The sequence below is a fragment of the Papilio machaon genome, chromosome 16, assembly GCF_912999745.1.
Source record: "Papilio machaon chromosome 16, ilPapMach1.1, whole genome shotgun sequence".
Lineage (NCBI taxonomy): Eukaryota > Metazoa > Arthropoda > Insecta > Lepidoptera > Papilionidae > Papilio > Papilio machaon.
The window spans coordinates 1,514,346-1,539,243 of record NC_060001.1 but is presented as its reverse complement, the minus strand read 5'-3'; the positions used below and the strand labels follow the sequence as shown (position 1 = coordinate 1,539,243).

Genomic DNA, 24,898 nt, shown 5'->3' with positions numbered 1-24,898 from the left:
TATAGCTAGTTCAAACGGCGTTGAGAATGTACGTGAGCGTCGGTGATCACTCAACGTGTAAATTAAATTGAACGTTAATAGCGCATCTTCAGTTAATCTAGTGTTGTGGTGTCCATGGGCTTTGCTGATGCCTTCAGTGTTCCCACCGCTCGTTTGCCTTTTTCACATAAAAAAAACGTGACAGATCCTACAGTTCTTTGCCTATTTGAAGGTAGCGTTCATTAAACTATAGTAAGCTTAAAAGGTTTGTTTTTAGTTCATGTAAAATTATTTGTCTAAAAACGTCAAGGTGTCGTTATTGGTCCGGTTTATCGATATTTACATGAGAGTTCTTTACAATATTTGTTTCTTTTTCATCTTGTGAAGTGTGATTTGTTTTCTTATCTCTTTCAAAATGTCTAGATATAATTTATATTCAAAGCTAGCCGATCTGAATATTCCAGACGCTTGTCTTGTCTGCCCTTGAACACGAAGTTTTACGAAACGATAATTTGACTTCAATATGCATTGCTCTCATAATATGTATCATTTGTGTAAATATTTTCACAAAAGTTGAAATCGTTGTTCGAGATTTTTGCAGTGTAATAATAATTTCAAGGTTTTTTTCTGGAAGATGAAAGTATTTTTAACAATTTATAAAAACCTCTTTAAACATTATGGAACAAAATAAGACTAATAAAAGTTAACATTTTCGGTCAAAGCAATAACTGAAGCGAATAATATGCATCTACTTGGAAAGAAAATTACTTTTGTAAGCTTCAATAGATGTTTAAATTCCATCAACACGTGTACTTAATTTTAATAGCGTTCTCTAAATTTAAAATTAAATAATTATAATTTATTAAAGAAAATATGTTGTAAAAATTTAAAAGGAAAAATTAACTGATAATATAAACGCATCAAGGTTTTTGATTTTACGCGTAAACATTAAGAATCGATTTGCCAATCAAAATTCATCTCGTAAAGGTTTATTAAAATGTTAATGAAATATGAAATTTTGGATAGAATTTTGGATAGTATATTGTATTGCAATTCATTCAAAATTGGAAAAAACAGATTACAATATTAGTAATTGAGTACTTACCTATACTGTTTTTTAAAATACAGCTTTACTGTTATCATATAAGAAAGTTATCGAATAAAAGTAAAAGAATATCGTACATGAAAGTTTTAAACATTAATAACTAGCTTTTACCCGCGACTCCGTCCGCGCGGAATAAAAAAAAAAAGAAAACGGGGTAAAAATTATCCTATGTCCTATTCCTGGTTCTAAGCTACCTGTCGTGAACTACTTCTCTGTATGCTGTAGTCACGAATTGTCTACTGTGAATATACGTACCTACACACGCATGTGCACACGTATCTGAATCGAAGTACCTACGTACTTCGTCGATCTAACTCTAAATCGGGCTGCACCCGTCACTTAATCGAGATACCTACGTATCCCGTCGATAATAACTCTAAATCGGAACGCATCCATCACTGAATCGAGATACCTACGTATCTCGTCGATCTCTATGTAAGATGAACATTCTCAAGCAGGGGTTTAAAACCCCGCCAATGGCCTCCACCACCCCTTACAGCCATCCCTGTCCACACGGTCTGAATAACTCTGATTAATATGAACAAACAACTCACCGCAGTGATACTTACACGACGCAGTAACATCGCATATAAACTGTACTTCTGATATTAATGGCAATTGTTTAATCGCTTACCAACTGGTTTTCTAAATCATCGCTTACCAACTGTATCTCTGAATCTGAATCAAAACTGAATCTCAATCTCTGTGTGCCCTTTTATATTATTCAGCCAAAGCGAGTAAAACATTACCCTCCATAATTAAAATATTCTGCAGTTGACAGGAGCAAAATGTTGCTAGTTCAAATACTTAGTTTTTTACCGAACTAATTCGCGTGCGTTCGCGACACTCCCGCCCCTAGGCAAGGGACAACAACATGAATTAATGTTAAAGCGTAATAAAACAATGTTTACAATCACAGGAGTTTCTTACTGACTTTCTAATTTGACTACTAACTTTGTTCATCAAGAACCAATTCTATTAAAATGCTTACACAACAGCTCACCCTCATGGCTGTTGTGAAATTAATTCCACAAAAAATGTCCATACAACAGCACACTATGTCTTGAATTAACCAACACTTGTCAAGATTTGACCTTTGAACTTTGAATTCTTGTCTAACATTTTTGAACATACAACTATTCAACATTATTGTTCTGACATCTTAATGGATTTACTAGATTTTACATTTGTGCTAAATCTACTGGCCTGGTAAACATGCTTTTCAATATCAACATAAAGTAGCAAATGATAAAGAAACAAAATTCTAGAAATAAACATACTTCTTGAAATCATCTCTATAGTCATAATAATGGCAAGGTTATCCCTGAAACCCTTTTATCAAGCAACCAATATTATGGGTACTGGCAACAAGTGTAACAACATAAATAATTATGTAAATCTTGATATTTATTCTCCAGTGCAAGGTGTGCAACTGCACATTAAATGTAATATAAACTACATTCTATAACCACACAGTTGACTTAACAACAGATTGATATAAAGCAATACAAATTACCAAAGAATGTAATTTTGTCTGATGATAATTTCAATGTACCTGAAAAGCTTTCATTACTTATAGGAGCTGATGTATATTTTACCATACTTTTGAATGGTAATATTAATTGTATAATGGTCCTGTCTTACAAAATACACTCTTGGATATGTGGTGGGAGACACTGTCTCTAATAACTCATCAAGTAAAATGAAGTTTAGTGTCAAATTTTGCTATTTGTAATCCTGAAAAACTAGAAAACATTACAATTACAATTTTATTGTTAATATATAAATTACATGTCATACAAGTAAAAGCTATAATATCTATTATACAACAGTTTTGGTGGAATGAAAAAGTGCCAGAGGTATCAATGTGTAATCTGGAATAAATACCAGCAAAAGATATTTCTTTTAAACACAAACTAAAACATCATCATTAGGTGACTATACTCATTACACATGTACATTAAACTGTGACCTGTATCTTTACAAATTGGTTAAAGATATTCATTTGTACTTTAAGGCTATGATTTCCTAATAAGTAGTTATAGGTATAAAAATGGATTGAGCTCACCATGTTTTCTATGTTATAGTCATCGTCTGATAGTCATCAACATGATTTCTGGTTTCCTGCTTATTAAGGAGACTTACATGACAGGAGCATCGTTTCAAGTTCAGTTGCTATTTACTCACAATTCTTCAACCAAAGGTATTTCCTTGGAGTCGCTCAACATCTTTAAACATGTCTCTCATGTTTAGGGGTAACTAAAACCTGTACAACTGAGTTGAATATTACAACAATGCCAATCTTAAGGAAACAACTATATTAGATTGAGATAGAAACCACAAGGTCCTCCCCATTTCTGATTTACAATGAAATTCCAGAAGTATTCAAAAAATACAATCTGACAGCGGAACATCTTTAACAACTTCACAAAATTTTACACAAAAGCACATCTTCATGGCTTATTAAACTAATTCTAAAATTGTCATATAGTAGCACATCTACATGATTGTTGGAAGGTCTGTTCCTTGGTCCTGTTTGGTCTGTCTGTTCTGAAATTGTTCATATGAAAGGTCACCTATATGACTGTTAACTGTCTATACAATGGCACACCTACATGGCTGTTAACTGTCTGTCTAACAGCACATCTACATGGCTGATAACTGTCCATCCAACAGTACACTTACATGGTTGTTGTGACATTAAATTAAAACAATATCAAGGATAACCAACTCTGTTAATGATTATTTCAAACTGATTGAATTGATATCTGTAAATTAAAACAATATAATAGATAGCTAACTCTGTAAATGATTATATCAAACTGATTTAATTGACATCTGTTCCTGGGTTCCATCTGAAAGATATCGATACCCGGCGCCTCCACCATGTCGTGAACTACTTCTCTGTATGCTGTAGTCACGAATTGTCTACTGTGAATATACGTACCTACACACGCATGTGCACACGTATCTGAATCGAAGTACCTACGTACTTCGTCGATCTAACTCTAAATCGGGCTGCACCCGTCACTTAATCGAGATACCTACGTATCCCGTCGATAATAACTCTAAATCGGAACGCATCCATCACTGAATCGAGATACCTACGTATCTCGTCGATCTCTATGTAAGATGAACATTCTCAAGCAGGGGTTTAAAACCCCGCCAATGGCCTCCACCACCCCTTACAGCCATCCCTGTCCACACGGTCTGAATAACTCTGATTAATATGAACAAACAACTCACCGCAGTGATACTTACACGACGCAGTAACATCGCATATAAACTGTACTTCTGATATTAATGGCAATTGTTTAATCGCTTACCAACTGGTTTTCTAAATCATCGCTTACCAACTGTATCTCTGAATCTGAATCAAAACTGAATCTCAATCTCTGTGTGCCCTTTTATATTATTCAGCCAAAGCGAGTAAAACATTACCCTCCATAATTAAAATATTCTGCAGTTGACAGGAGCAAAATGTTGCTAGTTCAAATACTTAGTTTTTTACCGAACTAATTCGCGTGCGTTCGCGACACTACCTGCACACCATTTTTCAGTCAAATCGATTCAGCCGTTCTTGAGTTATAAATGGTGTAACTAACACAACTTTCTTTTATATATATAGACTAGCTTTAACCCGCGACTCCGTCCGCGCGGAATAAAAAAAAAATAGAAAACGGGGTAAAGATTATCCTATGTCCTTTTCCTGGTCCTAAGCTACCTGCCCACCAATTTTCAGTCAAATCGATTCAGCCGTTCTTGAGTTATAAATAGCGTAACTAACACAACTTTCTTTTATATATATAGATTGACACCATTTGACTTAAATGAAATCGCTGGAACCAGTTTATTAATATAATATTTAAATATTTCTTTGTAAAAATTAATTCCTTATGGAAATTATCCTATTGCTTTATTTTCCATGAAAAAAGATCTGACCCAAATTCGTTACTGAAGTACAGTCAGCATCAAAATATGATGGATTAATTGAGAAGGTAAAAAAAGTTGACTTAGGTTTAACGTTCGATAAAGTTTGTTCAAGTAATTTAAAAAATTAATTAATAATAACTTACTGGTGAAATAAATTTGTAATAAAATCACCGTACCTATAAGTATGTCTCTTGTGGATCTATATTTATTACTAGCCGAGACATCGTGAAAAGATAGTGTCTGTCTACCCCTCTAACGGTACTGGCATAAGTTATTTTTATGAAGTACTTTATCCGTGTATTTTAAATTTCTTCATGGTTATGCTACCTAAAAAAAGGTTAAACTTATTAAGTTTTGACGCTGAATGTACTCTGTAAGATTCTTTTGTTTCTTAATTTAATATTCAGGGCATGTGACAAACCATAAGATACGCGGCACGAATGTAAATATAAATTAAAGACACATTTTATAAATCCCTCCTTTTCCATAAAACGCTTCAAAAAAGAAACGTAATAACGTACACAATAAAAACCCATGATATTATATATTTTAAATTTACACGCTTAACTTCTCTCCCTATCTCTTATTATTGTAAGGTAAATATTACTCAGAGCGAAAGAGATGGGATCTTAATATTACATGAAGAAATATTGTATTATATGAAGAAATATTAAGCGAAAAACTTGTGTACTGTGTGTCGTATGGCTCAATAATATTATTTTTTATACATTACGAAAATTTTCTTGATTAAAATTGTGCGAAAAAGCATATGCGTAAGAGGGGAGTAAATACATATACGTCTGATACAGTATGGAAGTAGTATATACTGTGCCTACCAGTAATGATGAATAAGAAGATGCTCTATGCAAAAAAATCACAAGACAATCATAAAGAATAAGTTTTTGTTAATCTGAAATTAGAAAGCGAATTCTAGAGCGCACATTTTAAATCAATTTTATAAAACTTGACTATCTAGGCGCTTTTGCGTTTGTGATCAAGAATTTGTAGATAGATTTTGGCTAGGTTGATCAACAATTAGTTTTCCAGTATCTGTGTCTATTTCTGTTGATCCGTGATACGGTTATTTGTGGAAATGATTTCAAATACACAGAGAAATTTACGCTGCCATTCACTGGTCGTTGGACCTTGACTCCATTATTCATTTCATTATAGTTATGAAATATAGTTATATTAAAGTGCATAAAAAATCTGGCTTTGTGATAATATTACGTCTGAATAAAAAAAAGGATTGTCTTATAGAATAATAGAAGGAGTTATCCGCAACACCACCATTTTGTGTAGATTTCTAGACCTTAGGTTTGTAAACCTAAAAAACAATCTAAGTTTTTTTTTAAATTAAATGACACAAATAAAATTATGTACCGCAGTGTAAAATGTGTAGTTTAAGTAAGTGAATTTAATATAATATTAATTCGCTTGATTCTGTAACTTGTACCACATGCTCTGGGCCCTTCGATCATCAGTTTTATATCCCCGAGCGATGTCCACTGATTGAACTTAATAAATAGATATTGGAGAGCAAAATAGGTTTTGATGGCAGTTATCTCTATTTATGTTACTTCGGGCATAATTGCAATGAATATATTGCTTTCCTTTTCAATCGTCCGTGAGAACTAATTTTTGTTTTGAAATTGCTTCCGATTTATTTCGTGAAAGTAATAAGCTTTCTTGATTTTATTCCGGAAATCTAGAGATCTTGTTTCATGATACCAAATTTTTATTTTTCTTTTCTTAGAGACTTATATGTGCTTTATATTGTGTCTTTTAAAAGTCTTGCATGATCAATTAAGAAAAAATTCGCAAACAACTTGGTTATGTTAACTACTAGTAATAAGTGTCAGCTGCGTGTTGGCATATGGCGTTTGTCATAAAAAAACATAATGTCAATATATATCACGAAGTAAAAACAAAACGTAATAATATTGTGCAAATAAAAAACGTGCTTACTTCAAGTACGTTTAGGTTCGAGTCGAAAACGAACGCTGGATTTCCTGTGTTCTTCGTTATCATAAATTTCTTCTGGGGCGGAAGTTGCCTTCCTCCGATAGCTGTTTGTGAGGAAAACGTAAACGAAAATATTTTTCTATCGGTTCATCGTAAAGTAAAATTATAGGATATATTTAAAGGTTGGAAAAGCAATGTTTCTTTTTTTATTTGTTTCAAATAATACAAACAGATCTTTGTATTTAGGTTAATCAAGTAAAAAAGAGGTTTATTTATTTGTCTAATTTATCACTTACTAGAGTGACGCAATGGCCCAATGCTTCCTCGATCCCACGTCATTTCGACCCAGTCCTGGACTTAGAGCTCCCTTAGCTTCCAACTCGTTTATCCACCTAGTAATCTTTAGAGTGTTAGTATGTTTCTCAAATGAAACGTAACGCTAAAATAATGTATAATCTTAATGCAACGTTAGTTTAACCAATACTTAGTACTTGGACATTTCCCAGTGAAAACTATGCTTAAACTCCAAAGCACATCAGATATTATTGCATTGCATCAAACTGTAGCTGGTTAATGTCGCATAGTTCCGAGTGACAATTATGCGCGGTATTAAAGCCATATCATAATTGGAATTCTTTCAAATTTCAAAGCGGATAATCAGTACCCGAGTTATTTAGCCTTTAAAATAGATATTTGGGAATCATTTAAATAAATTTAGATTACGTCTAATCCATTTATTTTCAGAACCTAACATAGCTAAGATAACTGAAGTTTTTTTTTTACAATTTTAAACCGGTAACTTAATGAATCTTGGCTACCTCTATCTGTGAGTGAAATAAAATAAAGTGTTACTAATACATAGCAGTTTTTGTGCAGACAAAAAAGAGCTAAGAATTTTTAAATCTCTACAAAGATCCTCTGTCCTATCGTTCTGCTTTTCTAGTACGATTCAAACGGTAAGGTAGCGAAACATTTTTTTTAAAACTATGACCAGAATAAATATAATACATAGAGTATATAGTTATAGTCATAGTTTGTAGCTAGACCTGCTGGAGCTACAAGCGATGGACTGGCAGGAGAAGGCACAGGACAGAGAAGTCTGGCGATCTCTTGTGTCGGAGGCCAAGACCCACTTTGGGTCGCTACGCCAGCGGAGTGAGTGTGTGTGTGTGAGTTTTAAAATAAAAAAAAACATTTAAATGTAACTTTTTAAATTATAATATTAATTAGTATATGTCATCGCAAATTGTTTTCTTAGCATATATTAAAAGTTTAAGCTTTGATTAATTTTAATTGCACCGCAAATTTATACGATTTTCGGTGTAAAAATTCCCTCCATGCGGAAAGTTGTCTTCCGCTCTGATGCTTTCAGGCGAAATCGTTAACGAAATATTTTAGATTTAAAACCGGAAAATACGTGTATATTAAGTTTTAATGAGCGTAGAACAGTAACCTAAATCACTAATGTATGTTTTTTTTGTTTTAATTAAATATGATTCCTTTCAAAAAATAAAAATTATTAAACAGTAATAAGATGAACAGTTACAATTGATAATACAGTGTAAAACCCAGGAAAAATACGTATATTTCGGTTGAAAAATGTGTGCCAGTGGTATACTCATAATAGGAGAAAAAGTTCTCTATTCAGAGAAGCTGTGTCGAAAGTTCAATTTGCCATGATGGTCGCCAACCTACTTTAAGATATGGCATCTAAAGAAGAAGAAACTTATCTTCTCTCTTCAACTTTATTTACAACTAGCTCTCGCCCGTGACTTCGTCCGCCCGGAATTGAAAAAAACTTAATAAGTAGCCTATGTGTTCTTCTACATCTACATCTATGCCAAATTTCATCGATATTCATTGAAGTAAGTCCAAACATCCATTCATCCATCCATTCATCCAAACACTCGCATTTATAATATTAGTATGAAGTATGATTTATTTAATATTTAATTAACTATACATAAATATATAATACATATAGTAATAACAACACGAACGGTAGTTATTTCTACAATATTAATAATAAATTATCATATTTCTTCCCCTTCAATATAATTAATGTGTCAATGTAGTCTGTGAAAGTTATTATTTTTCATTATAAATGTAATTAAACGCCAGTACCAATTAATGTCGTTCACATTTTACTACCGAAAAAAACGTGAGTTGAAAAGAATTTAAATTAGTTTATTATTATAGAATTATCAAACAAAATGGAAAACTATGGTTAACTCGTACTTACCTAGTGCTTGGGTTCTTATTACTTTTTTTTTTAATTTTTAGGCTAAAACAAAATAGTTACAACTTCTAACAGTCATACAATACGTAATACTAATTTTATTCACATAGATTTTGGCACTCTATCTGTCTATCTGTGTATATAATGCCGTTCCATTTTCATATATGTATAGCCTCGAGAACCTTAACGAATTCACACTCACGCACCTCATCAGAATAATTTATTTGAAACAGATCCCTGGGTTTTATAAAATACGAGTGAAAATTTCATGCTATTATACAGTATTTAAGGAAGTGGGTCATTTTATTTAATAATTATTACTTTAAATGTTATAATTTAATGAACAATTAATTAAGAATGATGTTTTCTCAGAAAAACTGAAATGGTATTTTATACGATCACAACAACATAACTCACACCCGTAACCCAGAGGTGTAGACAGAGACTACAGACCTCAATTTGGCGCGTTCCTGATATCACTCTCGCTTCTAGATACATTCATACATCTATACGTATACATGCTGGTCGATTTCGGGTGCTTTTAATAAATAAAATAAATAAAATAAAAATCATTTAATTCAGACCATTATAAGTCCATACATTGTTAGTAAAATAATACTTATAACTATGTTAGTAAAGTTAAGATTACAAATTAAATTAAATTAAAAGTGAAAATTGACAAAATTATTAAATAAATACAAATTAAAATTAACAAACTTAATAAAACATTTAATTCATAAATCTGCGTCGTTTCGAGGCACCAGGTACATGGGTATGTATATGTACCCAGTGTCTCAAAACAACACATGCGGGCTTATTACCTATAACCATCAGGATATTGTTAGTGCTCGCACGAACCCTACGCATCAGTGAGGCTGTCCGTTTGCGGATGACTGATGAAAAGTCATCCACGTGTGCATCCGCAAACATACCTGATGCGCTACAGTACCGCGGGAGCCCTAACAACATCCTGAAAGCATTATTATATTGCACTCGGAGAGCATTGTATGCCCGCCGCGTATATCCAACCCACAGGGCACAGGTACTCCGTAACCCTCTTCAGTGGAACACCTCCGAGCGTTACAGGTGGCACATAATTAGGTTTTTTCTTTGCTGCCTTAAAGACGAGCAGTTCACTTTTTTTAACATTATATCGGAGCCCGTGAGATTCAGCGTACCTCTCACAGATGGACAACAACCGCCGGAGAGCAGCGATCGATGGGCTCAATAGCACCATGTCGTCAGCGTAACTGATGCTGTTCACACAGTGACCATCAATCGAGCAGCCGACACGTGTACTACCGAGTGCCTCGATCAGCTCATTAATATACAGGTTGAAAAGCGCCGGTGAGGTTAAACCCCCCTGCCTCACCCCGCATTCCAACCTGTATTCCTCCGACAGTGTGTTTGACCATCTTACCTGGTTGGTCTGGTGCTGGTACCAATGGGAGAACAAGTCCACGTAAGGTCTCGGTACGCCCGACTGCCTCATCTTACCCCACAACAAGTCGTATCTGACCAGGTCGAAGGCCTTCGAAAGACCAAGAAACACTGCATAGACAGGCGTATTCCTCTCCGTGTAGTATCCTACCACATGCTTTAGCGACAGGATTGCACACTCGGTAGATAACATCGGCCTAAAACCGAACTGAGCATCACTAAATTTCAGATGATTACTCACCTGCCGCTCGAGCACTGCATCGAGTACCTTCGCAGTTATGGTTGCCAAGGAGATCGGCCGATAGTTATTACAATCCGATACGTCGCCTGTTTTGTTCTTTAAAATCGGGACAACGACCGTTCTCATTAACGCCCCGGGCAGATACGAATGTCTGATACAGAAGGTATACAAGAGCGCCAGCAACCTAGGCAAATGCGGACCAGCGTGCTGAAGGTGTTCAATGCTGAGGTGGTCATGACCGGGAGACTTGCCCTTAGTCATATTCTTTATGATTTTAGTTATTTCCTTCGCTGTTATCCGGGGTGGTACTTGTAATGGTCGACTCGGGTCCGCCACCCCAGCATCAACACCCACACTTAACTGTCCAAGTGATTGTACCCTGAAATGGTTCTTGAACAGATTAGCAATCCTCACCGGCTCACACTCGCCATCAATGCTCACTGGGATACCAGCTTTAGGACTCAATTTCTTTGTTTGTTTCCAGAAACCTCGGAAGTCTTTTTGCTCATGTTTTGTAGCAAGAATATTCATTTTTATTTGCTCCTGATGGTTTTGACAAAATTTAACCTTATTTTTGAATAGTTTCCTCGATTCTACCATATCCCTGTAAATAGTTCCTTTCCGAGGTATATACCGCCCTTCTTGAGTATTAATTTTATTTAATCATTTTATATGAAAACCATAATCTTAATATATATAAATCTCGTGTCACAATGTTTGTCCTCAATGGACTTCTAAACCACTTAACCGATTATAATAAAATTCGCACACCATGTGCAGTTCGATCCAACTTGAGAGATAGGATAGTTTAAATCTCAAATTATAGTCGCAATTTTAATTTATTGCTAATTATTTGTATGTTATTATTTGACAGTTACAATTATCTGTTAACTCCAAATGATTCTAACAGATGTCGATACCTTTCGACTGGGTTGAGTAAGTAATCAATAGATGGCGCTGCTATGGTAAATCTACGAACGTGTCATATAAGCTTATTAACTGCGCGCGGACGGAGTCGCGGGCGACAGCTAGTAAAAATTTAAGTTTAGTTTATCACTCAGTAAATAATCAAATAATATAGCTGACATGTTGTATGATGTTCCATTATTTAATATAATAAATGTGAGAAACAAGTCACGATATAAACGGAACAAAGAACAACGCAACTAATATAGAGGAAAAGTTGAAGTAAACGCCGCAATCAGTGACAAAAAGAAATTCGACAAACTTTTAGTGTGTAGTGAACACTTACGTTGAAATATTGCATTACTGTATCGTTTAGGTTTTCTAATATTTGTTTTTATATTGAAAAAGTTAGCACTTGACCATGATCCCACCCATGAGGTGATGATGTGGTCTAAAGATGGTACGCGCTAGCTTTGTAACTGAAAAATTGACGCCGGCAACTTATTCCAGTCCTTAGCAGTACGCACACGCATTACTTTGAATAGATAAAATGACCTTAATGAATATGCACTCTTAGAGACAACAAGAAGAGGTAGGCAGAGGCACTGCACATTCTTTTGTTTAACAAAAATCTTAGGCCCTTAGGCTGAAATTTATAGTCGGTACTCGGACTTAGCTCCGACTTGACTTAGGTTTATCTTATGGCAAACTCATCTAAGCATTTGCTTAAAGTTATCTCAGATGCGAATTTATAGTCGTTCTGGGCTGAGATTTTGTCAGTGTTGCCAATTTAGCATATTTTATGCAAAATTTGGCAGAATTTTAGTACGTTTAGCACATTTTTCTTCATTTAGCATCATTATTTTTATTACCATATTAACTTATATAGATATAAATGAAATTTAAAAATGAACATGATGCATTTTAGACGTATTCAAGAAATCACAAAGTAATCATTATATATTTTTTAATATAATTTAGTTCGGCATTCATAACAACGAGTATAGCAGATCCACTTTAATAGGCCACATTTAATACTTGGAGGACTATTTGAAAAGATAGTATATTTAGTCATATTATAACAGGTCTTTAAGCACATTTTGAAGTTGCCGAGGTGGCAACAGTGATTTTGCTAAGCAACAGAGTTTTACAAAGTTTCTATTGGCACAATATCTTCTTGGTACTTCTCAGTATTTAGAAAAAATATATTTAAAATACATGATCCATATATCATTTAAATTATTAATTTAATCGAATAGTTGTATTCATTTATAATTTGCTATCGAAATTATAAGCAAAACGACGAAATTAACATTTTTAAATTAACACTTTTGTAAAATTATGATTAGGTATACGGTAGAACGGAACGAGATTATTTGACTTGTCAAAGTAAATGACAACGTCAAACCCATAACCTATTTAATTTTGTTATTGTTGAGGTTACTAGAGATCCATTTTATGCATTTCTTCTGGATTTTGGCTCATCTACCTGGACATAAAAAGATTCTATCCTTTGACGTTTACCCTGGGCTCGTATTCTTACGGACTTTCCATACTTTATCTTTCATTCGGATTTGGCTAACGAACTAACAAAGATTTTCGAATGGATTTTATTGAACGGACAAATTGGATATTGTCTCGAATAGATAAAATTAACAAGCTTGGAACATCGCATCAACAGGTAAATATGATCAGTACCGACAATAAGTAATACTATATTTATTTTTCTGTTAATAAAAATAATCATGTATACTTTAGAAGAAACCTTTTTCTTTGGTATTATTTTTTGTACTAATTTTCTTCTTTCTGTTGTAGACTGTTTGTGGAGATTTACCAGGCTTAAGCCAACCTACACTGTACATCATCATAAATAAAGTTTCAAGAAAATTGAGTCAACTTCTACCGCAATTTATACGTTTCCCTATCCACCTATATACGCAAATTGGAATAATCGGGTAGCACTAACAACCTGCATGTCCTGAACAATATTCTTAATAAATATATATGTATATTAATAAATATATTTCTTCTTAAATATTCAGAATATGGTTTTTGTTTGTTTATTTTATTGTAGCAATCCATGTCGTAAGCAAAATTGAAATCCTTTGAAGCGAGAAAGAAGTATTTGTAAGAGTAGGCAGGTACAAAATCCTTGGAAACGGAGTGGTCATCAGGTGAATCCAAAATATATAAAAAAGGTTCAATTCAGGTATCTGCAATTACGGATGCATATATTATACGAATTTAAAAGTAGTCGAGAAACGTGTCAGATTTCGCTAAGTCAACGATTTTGGTGACTTAGCATTTGCTAAGCAAACGTCTAAGCTAAGCTTAGCATGTGATTATAAATTCCAAACTCGTAAGATAAGTCTAAGCAAAGTCCAAGTACCGACTATAAATTTCAGCCTTAGTACACAAGCAACGTAAATCTTTGAATTTAATATTGCGCGCTTCGGACATAACGTTGAATCGTTGACGCGAATCGACTATTTGGTCGGCTGTTTAGATTTCCTCTGCTATCCTGATAATTGCAGGGACTTTTGTCAAGACGATTTTGACAAGCGATTGCGAGCGACTGGTTTTGACGACTAATATCGGCGATGCGTTCCAATGTACGAACCTCTATCAAATTGTATTACGTAAGTCGCTTAACTACTTAAATCGCCGAGTTTTAATAAAGGGCCTTAGGAGTTTTTCTAGCACAAGAACTACCAACATTGTCGTCACTGACTTGTTGTTTGTGTGTTTTACCGTGGGTTTACACTGCCAAAAAATTGTTCAAAATTTTAACTGTAATGCTTAATTTTCTATAGTCTATATTAATTAATATTTAGTTTCGCTATATTAATTAATAAACTAAAAGTAATAAAAAAGCTAAGACCTCATTAAGCTACTGGATTATAAAAAAATATAATGAAGGCGAAAGTATTTATTACCAAGTTCAACGAAATAGGGATTTTAGGAAAACATATTTAGTATAAAAAATGTTCAGAACAAATAATATCGCTGTGTTCTTTTCTGTTAAAATATGGAAATATTTACTCTTGTACTCATACTCATTAGCAAATAAATTTCGGTACTACGAGTATTATTCCGTAAGTTGAATTTGTAATTAAAATTAAACATATTTTATTATTAATATAATGTAATAATATACGTAATTAACGAACATTTAATTTCGACTTTTATGAAAATTGAAATTATTAACAAGTTACATTGTATTTGTAGCAAGCTTAATGAGGTATGAGAACATTGCGATGAGCAAGCAAATGTTTTTAGTACGAAATATCATTTCATCAATTTTTTAACTTATTTTCTTTTGCAAATATTTGAAATATGAGTTTAACAAACTATGTTTTCGAATATTTGTTAAATAACCGTCATATATTGGCAAACAAGATTTGGCAAACTAACCCTGAGGTGATATAATATTGTCATAGTTACCTCTTTGACAATGGTGATAAACATATACTTTTGAGTTTTTTATGCAAATGTGATCTTTCTATTGTTTTTTTATAAATGTTAAATTCAATATTAACCAGATGGTTATGCGTATAGATGCGCATAGATATGCGTAATAATAAAATTGGTCTGTATCTAAAAAATGTCATATTTCGTATACATAATATATTTGCTAATAACGAAAAACAATTTTTTATCTGTCTGTCTGGTCTGTCCGTGAGGACGCGTTTGTTTCAAATAATCTCCGAAACGGTTAGATCGAATTTGACGGGACTTTGATGAGAAAGTAACTGACACATGCGAGCATATTATAGGCTAGTTTTTAAAATTCTGCACTGACTAAATAAAACAAATCATCAAATCCAAAATAATGAATAAGGTAAACAGTGTAATAAACAGATTTACTATGTGCTTAGCTTCGAGTTTCTTATCAATCTTACATTAAAGGCACTAAATCGGTGCTATACGCCGACGAATGGCGCCGCAAATTGAGCTATTAAATTCTTAAGTTGACAGTTTTAAGTTACGCCTTGATAAACGAGTCATGAATTTCGACTTTGCTTACTGATAACTAAAACGGAAAGCTTTTAATATATCTAAGTTGCGGTTGCTGATAACTTCTACAAATAATGTTAAAAGACCGTATCAAATGGTTTTTACTCTTACGGTGAAGGAAAAGATCGTGATGCAACTTGCACATATCTGAGAAGAATTTCAATGATATGTGTGAAGTCAACCAACCCGCACTTGGCCAGCGTGGTTGACTATGGCCTAGTCACCTCCTAACTTGGGGTAGACTCCGAGCCCCTCAGTGGGGACGTATAGTGAGGTGATGATGGTGATGAAATGGTTTATAGGTGATTTAGGAACCAATATAAATCGAATGACAACTACGCTTGAAAATCAAACTTTTACAATAGGTCATGAAGCAATAGGTTTCAGACGAAAGAATGCTGTATGTAGCTGAGATGCTTATGCTAAGATGGACGTGTGGTATGACAAGAAAAGGTAAAGTTAAGAATGTGTATATCAGAGGAAATTTGAAAGTAGCGCCAGTTATCTAGAAATTCAGGTACAGAAGGTCATCGTGCATTGGACAGCTATAAAGGTAGAGGAAGGCCAAAGAAAGTATGGATAGATTGTGGGAAAGAGGATATGCGTAAGAAGATGGTGAATCCAGATATGACGGCTGATAGGGATGTATACAGGAGTAGTACATACTGTGCCGACCCTCTATAGGGATATGGGTAGGTTGATGATGAGGTCATGAAGCAAAGCTTTTGTAAATTGTTAGTTTGAATACCGTAACACAGTCGAAAATTTCATAGCTTATCGTTTTCACTGCCGAAATATTTCTACGAATACATATTGCATTCAATATAATTCTCTATTGAAAAATTAATATAAGAAATATTTTCAATAATGAAAAAAATCAAATAATTAAATCAACGTACGCAAACGAATCAAATATGTGTCACAAATTCTTCAGTTTTACATTCGTTTTTCTTTTGTTTTCTCGTTAATGTTAGTATTTTTTTCTCGTGCGCGAGGAATTTCAATTAACGTATTGTTATTTTGATTTTGCTTCTTTCGTTTTCATTCTTTTCATCTTTGTATTAATACTTTGTAATATTAAATAACAGTATTGAAATTCATATTATTTTTTCGGGGATGAATGAGGATTACAGAAGCCAACATGATGCCAATATTATCTTTTATTAAGATTTTCAAAGATAATGACGCATTTCGGTGAAAATTTCGAAAACAAATACTAGAGAAAAAGTTTTAAATATTTAAAAGCAATTATACCGAAAAGATGGCCAAGGGATTACGAAATTAATTAAAAACGAAGTTAAATCTCCATTATCTTTTTATTAATTTTCAGTAAAATATTCATAAAAATATATTAGCTGTGTAACAAAAGAAAGAAGTTTTATACGGTTTTTTTTTTTAATTCTTTAGAAAACAAGATATTTTTACTAAGGAAATTAGATAGTTATGGTTCTTTTAGTTAACGATCCTAAAACATTTTAATTTTACATGAGTATTAATTTCTTTAGGTCGGTGTACAATGCAAGAATCTGCAAGAGTAATCAAATACATATAGAATCGCAATACGTTCAACTTAGGAAGAAATATAGAGAAATAATAAAAATAAAGGTTTATAAGTCCTTGTACATAATCGACATATGTTTGAAATTTCTCGACCGCCTCGCCCACCCCACGAATTCGTTGAGGTTGAGAACAAGCACTAACACTTGAAAGTAACAAAAGTAAGTAGTAATATTTACTTATTTTCGGATTGCTACGAATTTAACAGTCTTTTGTTCGCAGAAATTTGCCATCTTTTTTATTAGAGTCATAGACTTGTAATCAAACTTTGGTTATGTCTAATAGTTTATAGATGTAATTTTTATTTGTATTGCGTGAAATATATGTTAGGTGACATTATGATTATGTAAGAGATGTTCTTATTATCAACAACGAACGCTAGAATGCCAGCAATTTACGTCGATTGTTGGATTGTAGCCAAAATAAATGATCCGTGATGCACTCTCGGGAAAAATAGGAGAACTTACGTCTGTTCTTATTTCAATTTATTTTTATGTCGGTTTATTTTCTTGGTTTAAAAGCTACATTTTTGATTATTTTAATTGTTTAAGCTTTCTCGAGACATTATTATAGACTAATTAAAAACAGCTACCCTTACGTACCAGTATTACCAGGTACAATCCACACCATCTCGATGACTAGCAATCTTCAACCATGCAGTACTCGTGTGACTCTTCCACGCACTACCGCGTTATGAAACAGACTGTCCTACACGTATTTGCAAACAGCCACGACTTAGGGATCCTTCAAGAAGCGATATTATCTACTGAAATTAAACTAGACATAGAACATATGTATATATTATAGAAGATAGTCTGGAAGATTACATAGACTATAAATTAAGTTTTTTTTTTAAATTCCGCGCAGAGAGAGTTGCGACAGCCAGACTTTTATAATTTTAATTTTACGGTAACTGCTTCTTGTCTTTAGCTGTTTTTAATTTAAATAATATTATTCAAACAATTCTTACAAGTTATAAATATTAATTTAAATTTATATTTGGTTTGTCAAGTGGAATTAAATTGTTGAGAAGTGACTCGAAACATTTATAATAATCACTCGATATCAGTATGTTTCGCAGAAATGTATCATTATTTATAAAACAAAATAATTTCGAACTTTGTTGCTCATCAATGCGACATAAGTTTGTTTATTTTTGACTTGCATATAGTTTTTTTTAACCCGACTGAATGTAGACACTTCAAAACGCATGATATCTCACTCTTCATTTTTTTGTGACAGTCTAGCCATTGTTTGCCTTGAAGAGGCATTTACAGTTCCGAACGCAGATGGCGCTTAGCCTTAATCTCGTTTATGAGTAACTAAGCTCAAGGTCTCCCTAAGGAGCCTCGGCTCTTCTCACTCTTCAAAATCGGTTAAGGCATTTATACCACAGCAGGTCATACAGGATTTGATATACAGTCATACATATATTACACTTTTGTCAGTCTAATAATAATACCACAGATAAAACATGAAATAGAAATGAAATTGAATGGGTAACTTACTGGCCTTCAACGATCTAAATTCACATAACTCTACAAAAAATAAAATAAATGATTCAATATTCTCGAGAATGGAATTTTTTTACTGCAACGCCATACCCTATCTAATGCTCTTGAATCTGCCGATACGTGCAAAGAAGTGATGGTCGATAACCTATTTGTAATCCGATCCCACATCTTAAGCGCTATCGATTCAGTTATATCAGAGAGTCCTTTATATCTTACCTAGTCTTTTAACGTTTATTATGGTTCATATATTAAATAAAGTTAAGAAATACGAAGAAAGAAGACATAGTTTTATAATTTTAATTTGAACAAGTCTATATCATTTAGTAAAACTTGCTTTACTTTAATTTATTGTTAAAATCTTGATTCAATGTTACTAAATAATTTGATAATATCTGAACCTACCCTTTATCAAAAAAGTTATCTTATAAAAATGTCTTCTAAAATAACTTGTCTTTGGTATTTTAGAATCAACACGACATCTTAGATATCTCCAGGAGAAGAACTATGAGATATTATGTCATAAAAAGACTTGAACACCGTTAATGGCAAAAAAGGTAATAATATTAGAACAATTAATTTCGAATTTATTGCTCTTAATAGTTGTAAAATGTGTTTTACTAGCTATTTCCGCTAGAAATCTTAATGGGCATAAGCCAGCGCTTTTTGGTGCGGAATGACGCTGCAAATTGGATCATTTAAAGCTTAAGGAGTCGTTTCAAAGTTTGATCGTGAGAAATGAGCCGCGTAGCTCGGCCGAACTGATAACAGTTTAAGTAACTTGGTTTTGTTTTTTTTTTTATTAAAAGGCAAATGTTTAACTGATTAATTTATCAAGTGACCATGGCTACCTAACAGTTCTACAATAATCAGTCTGTAAATGGCCACTTATTTGTTTGCCACCTTATACCTAATATTAAAAAAAAATACTTGGCTCTGGATATCTTTATCTTATAAATTAATATGAAAAAGGATACTGGAATGTATCAGACATTCCTCGCAAAGGTTTTATGTCGCGTTGCCTTTTTTGACGAATGGCATGTACAATTTTATTCTCCGTCTAAAAAGAATATATCGGACGGAATTTTAATAAACGGATTATGATACATTCCTTTGTTGGTTATATGAATCAAATTTTTCCAAGTCGACGAATAATCAAATTATGTTAACTTTCATCATAATAACTTACTTTCAAAATGAAACTCGGGTTACTAAAACAAAAAAAGATCATTTTCAGGTTCGGCTTCGTTCGTGTGTGATCAAACACAAGAAAGCTAATCACCTATACGCTATTCCGGATTGTAATTTATCTCAGTTCCAAATTTCATCTTAGTTAAAAGGTAATACAATCTCTCAAACAATATTTTCAAACTTTCACATCTATATATATATATATATATATATATAATAAAGTCGTGTTAATTACACTATTTATAACTCAAGATCGGTCAAACTGATTTAGCTGAAAATTTATGGGGAGGTAGCTTAGAACTAGGAGACGGACATAGGAACTTTTTTATCTTGTGTGCATTCTTTTAATTCCGCGCGGACGGAGTCGCGGGTAAAAGCTAGTTTAGAATATTAGTAAGAAGGAATATTTGGATGATTTGCATAAAATAATTAAAGTAATAAATTAAAAAAAATGAAGCGGCCGATAATCCGATGAATCTAGTGATGTTATCGCGTTGGCTTAATGTCCTACTATGACATTTGCGTAATCCAAGTTATTGAGTCATCAATCATTCTCTGAGGGGCCGCGATCAATAAGATGAAAAAATAAGTAAAAAAAACCTCTTGCGGACGTTCCTACCTAATGAGATGGTGTGGGGTAAAAACTCATGTCGTTTAAACTTATTTCAAGTTATACAACTACGTATTAAATTTATTTTTGGAACGAAGTTCCTTATCGCGCGTTGTGAAAGGGGGCTAGACGGAAAAAATTCTTACGAAAAGTTGTCACGACACTTTTAACGTCTACTTCACCATGGCAACAACGTGACAATATATAACGAAAATTCATAGAAATAAAATGTATTTCTTGTGAAGACTTAAGTTTTTTATTCATAGAATAAACATTGGTACCTTCACTAATTAATCGAAAGGAACTTCGTTCCATCCGGGTGTCCCTTGACACCTCTCAAGTTTTTTTATTTTTATTAATTTATATTTATTATTTAAAAGTGCTACCACAGTGTCAACTTTTCTTTCTTTTCTCAACTTTTTACTCCCACCCTTTTCTTTTAAGGAAATGATGGGAAGGTGAAGTGAATTTTGTGAGAGAATTTATGAATAAGAAGAGGAAATATCACTTTCTTATTTGGTCTTTTTGTACACAACTTTGTAGGAAAACATAAAAAAAACATTTCTCGCACAAAAAGAACATTCTCGCGTAAGAATTTCAAGCTATCAAATCAGTGGTCAGAAATATCAGTCGCTTGGAAAAGTTGACGTCCGACCGGCTAAGTAATAAATAAAGAAGATGAAAACTGTCCGTCCAAATATCATATCAAATATTTTGTAAAAGTATGTACTCGAACATTCGGCTTGTCCAATTTGAACGATGCTTACTACCAAATACTGTTAATAAAGTTCATACTTCTCTGACAATGGAAGTTTACTAAAGTAACTAAAGTTTGAAAAAATGAAGATTGTGTACATATATTTGTATCCTGTGGCTTATCGTATGAGTGCTTTGCATATAGTATTTTAAATTTCTTTTAACCGTAAGTATAAGTTTAGATGCAATTATGACAAGTTTTAAAGTACATATAGATACATCTTGTTCGATATCGTTAAGTTATAATTTATAGTCATTTTGTTTTTAAGAGGATTACTTATTAAAAGCTTAATATCAGCAGAATTTTCAATTTCGAAGATCTTCACCTTCTAATTTGCCTCTTTACAAGCTTTTTTTTAGGTTCACCTGTCCTGATGTTTGTCCAAATATCTTACGAATAAAATTTGATCCACTTCTCGATTACTTATTGCTCAATAATTTTGCATTCAATTTGCATTGGAATTTCAGTTCATCGATTTATATTGCATTGGAACTTCGAAATAAAACGACACAACCCCATTAAGTTTGGCCTCTTTACGAGTAGTTTGTCTGTTTTCATTATTTTATTATTTTTCAGAAAAAAAGTTCAGACGAATTTAATTTATGAAAATCTTATTGACGTGTAAAGGTTCTTATTGGATTTGCTAGATTTGTAAAAGTCCGAGCTTAAAGCTAAAGCTGATATATTTTAACCTCTTTAACAAAATGTAAAACTATTTATGTTACTCCGAAATATATTTTTGAGGGTAGTCGTATAAAGCTACTTATTTACTCATCAATCATACGACCCTTTCAACGAAGCACTGCTTACAATCGTAAGCATTAAGTGTAAGCAGTGAAAAGTAAATTCAATATTTTCCAGCAAAATAAAATCTACAATACAAATTGTTTAAAAAAATTTAATTATTTGTTTGAAGGTTTATTTTTATCAATATTGTCACTCCTAGAAAATGAACATTCATCATTATATTTCAAGGGCCTCAACCGAAGCGTAGAAAGCAAGCACTAACGAAATAAAACTTTCTTTGAACATCGCAATCAATGGCGAAAAGAAAATTGAGAAAGTTCTATTGGAATCGAACATTTTCTTTATCTTCAAAATTATTTCTTCGCTCTGAAAAAGGCTTCTAACAACTTTAAGATATCTGTCGTTATCGGAGGACGCGCTAAGAGTAGTTTAAAGTATCCAAAAGGAATAAAAATGGTGTCAACAATTCCACGTTAAAAATACGCTATGAAAATAAGAATAGCCTTACATGATCGATTTCATCATAACTAGCAGTTGCCCGCGAATTCGTCCGCGAGAAATAAAAAAAAGACAAATAAATAGCCTGTAGCACCCGGGGATAGTATAGAAACAGTGAAATAGTGAAACCACCAAACAGTGAAAGATTTTTTTAAATCAGTTCTGTAGTTGGAGTATATTCAATGAACAAACAAACAATCAAATCTATCATGTTGTATTATTAATATAGACGTAATAAATGTATTCTTACTTAACGTTTAAGGAAAAGTAATAATTTAAGATGGTAAAGGGAGGTGACAGGGCTTGGAACATTTAGGAAGAGGAAATGTCCCTTTTTTGCTTGTCCTATCTACTGTCCATTTAAGGCAACGTCTCAGCAACATAAAGCCGCTTTTGTCCATATGATTTTGAAATAAGTAGATTTTGTTTTAAAATGACTTTTTATCTGAACACAAATTCTCATACTTGCTAATTCAAACACAAAATAAAAAAAAAACAACTGAAGACATTTCCATTGCGTTAGTATGACACTGAAAAAAAGATAGAAGCTGAAATGATACGAAAACAATTTTTCTTAGTCAAGATAGCCTACGTCTCGGACGATAAACAAAGTCTAGACCTGTTATCGCTTCCCTTAATGTTTCGCGACATTTGCGTAATCCAACTTGTTGTGTCATTAATCATTCCATTCTTGAAAGTCTGAAGCTATCCTTGGATATCCAAACTTCGTGTTACATGTATCCAATCCATGAGCACAATCCATAACAGTTGATAAATAGAATACAAATTTGTACGATACAGTTTTTCGAGTTAGAACATACGTATAAACATTTATTTTTCGATATTATTAGAGAATTGAGATAATTAAACGTCTATTAACTACTTACATTGAGAAAACTTTGAATTATCATCTAAGAATAATTATAAAACTTTAAATTAAACCATACAGAAGACAGGCGTGAATTGGAAACAATTTCGCGTTTCGTCTGATGAATGTGGTGCCGGAGACCTAATTTTAGTCGACTTTTCCTACCCACTCTTTTCTTATTAGGAAAGTATGGGAAGGAAAAGTGAATTTCATGGAGGAAGGAACGCATAGCTAGTGTATATAACCTCTTTCTGTGGATCCCCTCCTCTGTCGATTAAAGGGAGGCAACGCATCTGCAATTGCGAATGTCTATAGGCAGCGGTCGCTTCGCTATTTCAGGGAATCAGGAGGTCGCTTGTTCGTTTACCACCTTATGATATAAAAAAAATTACAGCCTACGATGAATGGTGATCATATTTAAAATGAGACTAATTCAGAAATAATTCTTGATACTTTTTATTTGTTGTATAAAACAAATTAAATAAATAATTTATTATTATTATCAATATCAGGCGATCTTTATTAAGCTTCAATTATTATTGGGCCCTTTACAAAAGGTTCCTGAATCGAGTTTCACTCTCGAGCGAGCAATGAACAAAGTAAAAGGGCTCGATTCTACAAATACTTGGAAATATTTCTCAGAAAATTGTTGGACTAGATACTTCATGCGAGTGGCTTCTTACCAGTTCCCGGTTTTATTATGAAGTACCTATTGAATGTAAGACAAAATATTATAATATCTTAATAAAATAAATTATGTAATAAAATTAACCAAGATGTTAAGATACATTTGCTCGATTTCAAAAATATGGAGGTTCCTAATTCGTTTGTAATTTTTTTTTATGTTGATAATTTGTTGTTTATTTACTTTTATATAATTTTAAGAATTTACCTTTGATTAACTGGTTATTAGACTGGAACCTGTAAATAAATAAAACTAAGTTAGTGATTTTTTTTCAATTTTCATACTTAACGTATACCGGCGGTATACTTGTAGTAGTCAACAAAAACATATAGTTATCTCATTGATTCGGCTTGAAAAAACAGAGATGACTATATGTACGAGTATTTGCATAAATATATCGGTAAAGAGAACTCAGGGACTGGCTGGAATTATTTTATTAATAAGTGTAGAAACTTTTTTAATTAAATTGTGCGAACGAATGAACGTAAAATTTGACACAAATAAAGTAAATAATATTGTTTATGAAATCACTAGCTGTTGCCAGCGACTCCGTCCGCGTGGAATTAAAAAAAAAACTTAAGTAGCCTATGTGTTCTTCCAGACTATGTTCTATATGTGCCAAATTTCATCAAGATCCATTGAGCCGTTC

At 32.9% G+C, this 24,898-nt stretch overlaps 1 protein-coding gene across 1 annotated transcript in view; it reads right to left on the bottom strand.

Moving 5' to 3' along the window:
- Positions 1–24,487, bottom strand: part of LOC106715819 (hemicentin-2) — a 102,525-nt gene extending 78,038 nt beyond the window's left edge. The window contains exon 1 of the mRNA XM_045681507.1: positions 24,457–24,487. The gene's annotated coding sequence lies outside the window, so the exon portion shown is untranslated. The remainder of the gene's footprint in view (positions 1–24,456) is intronic.
- Positions 24,488–24,898: the final 411 nt, after the last annotated feature.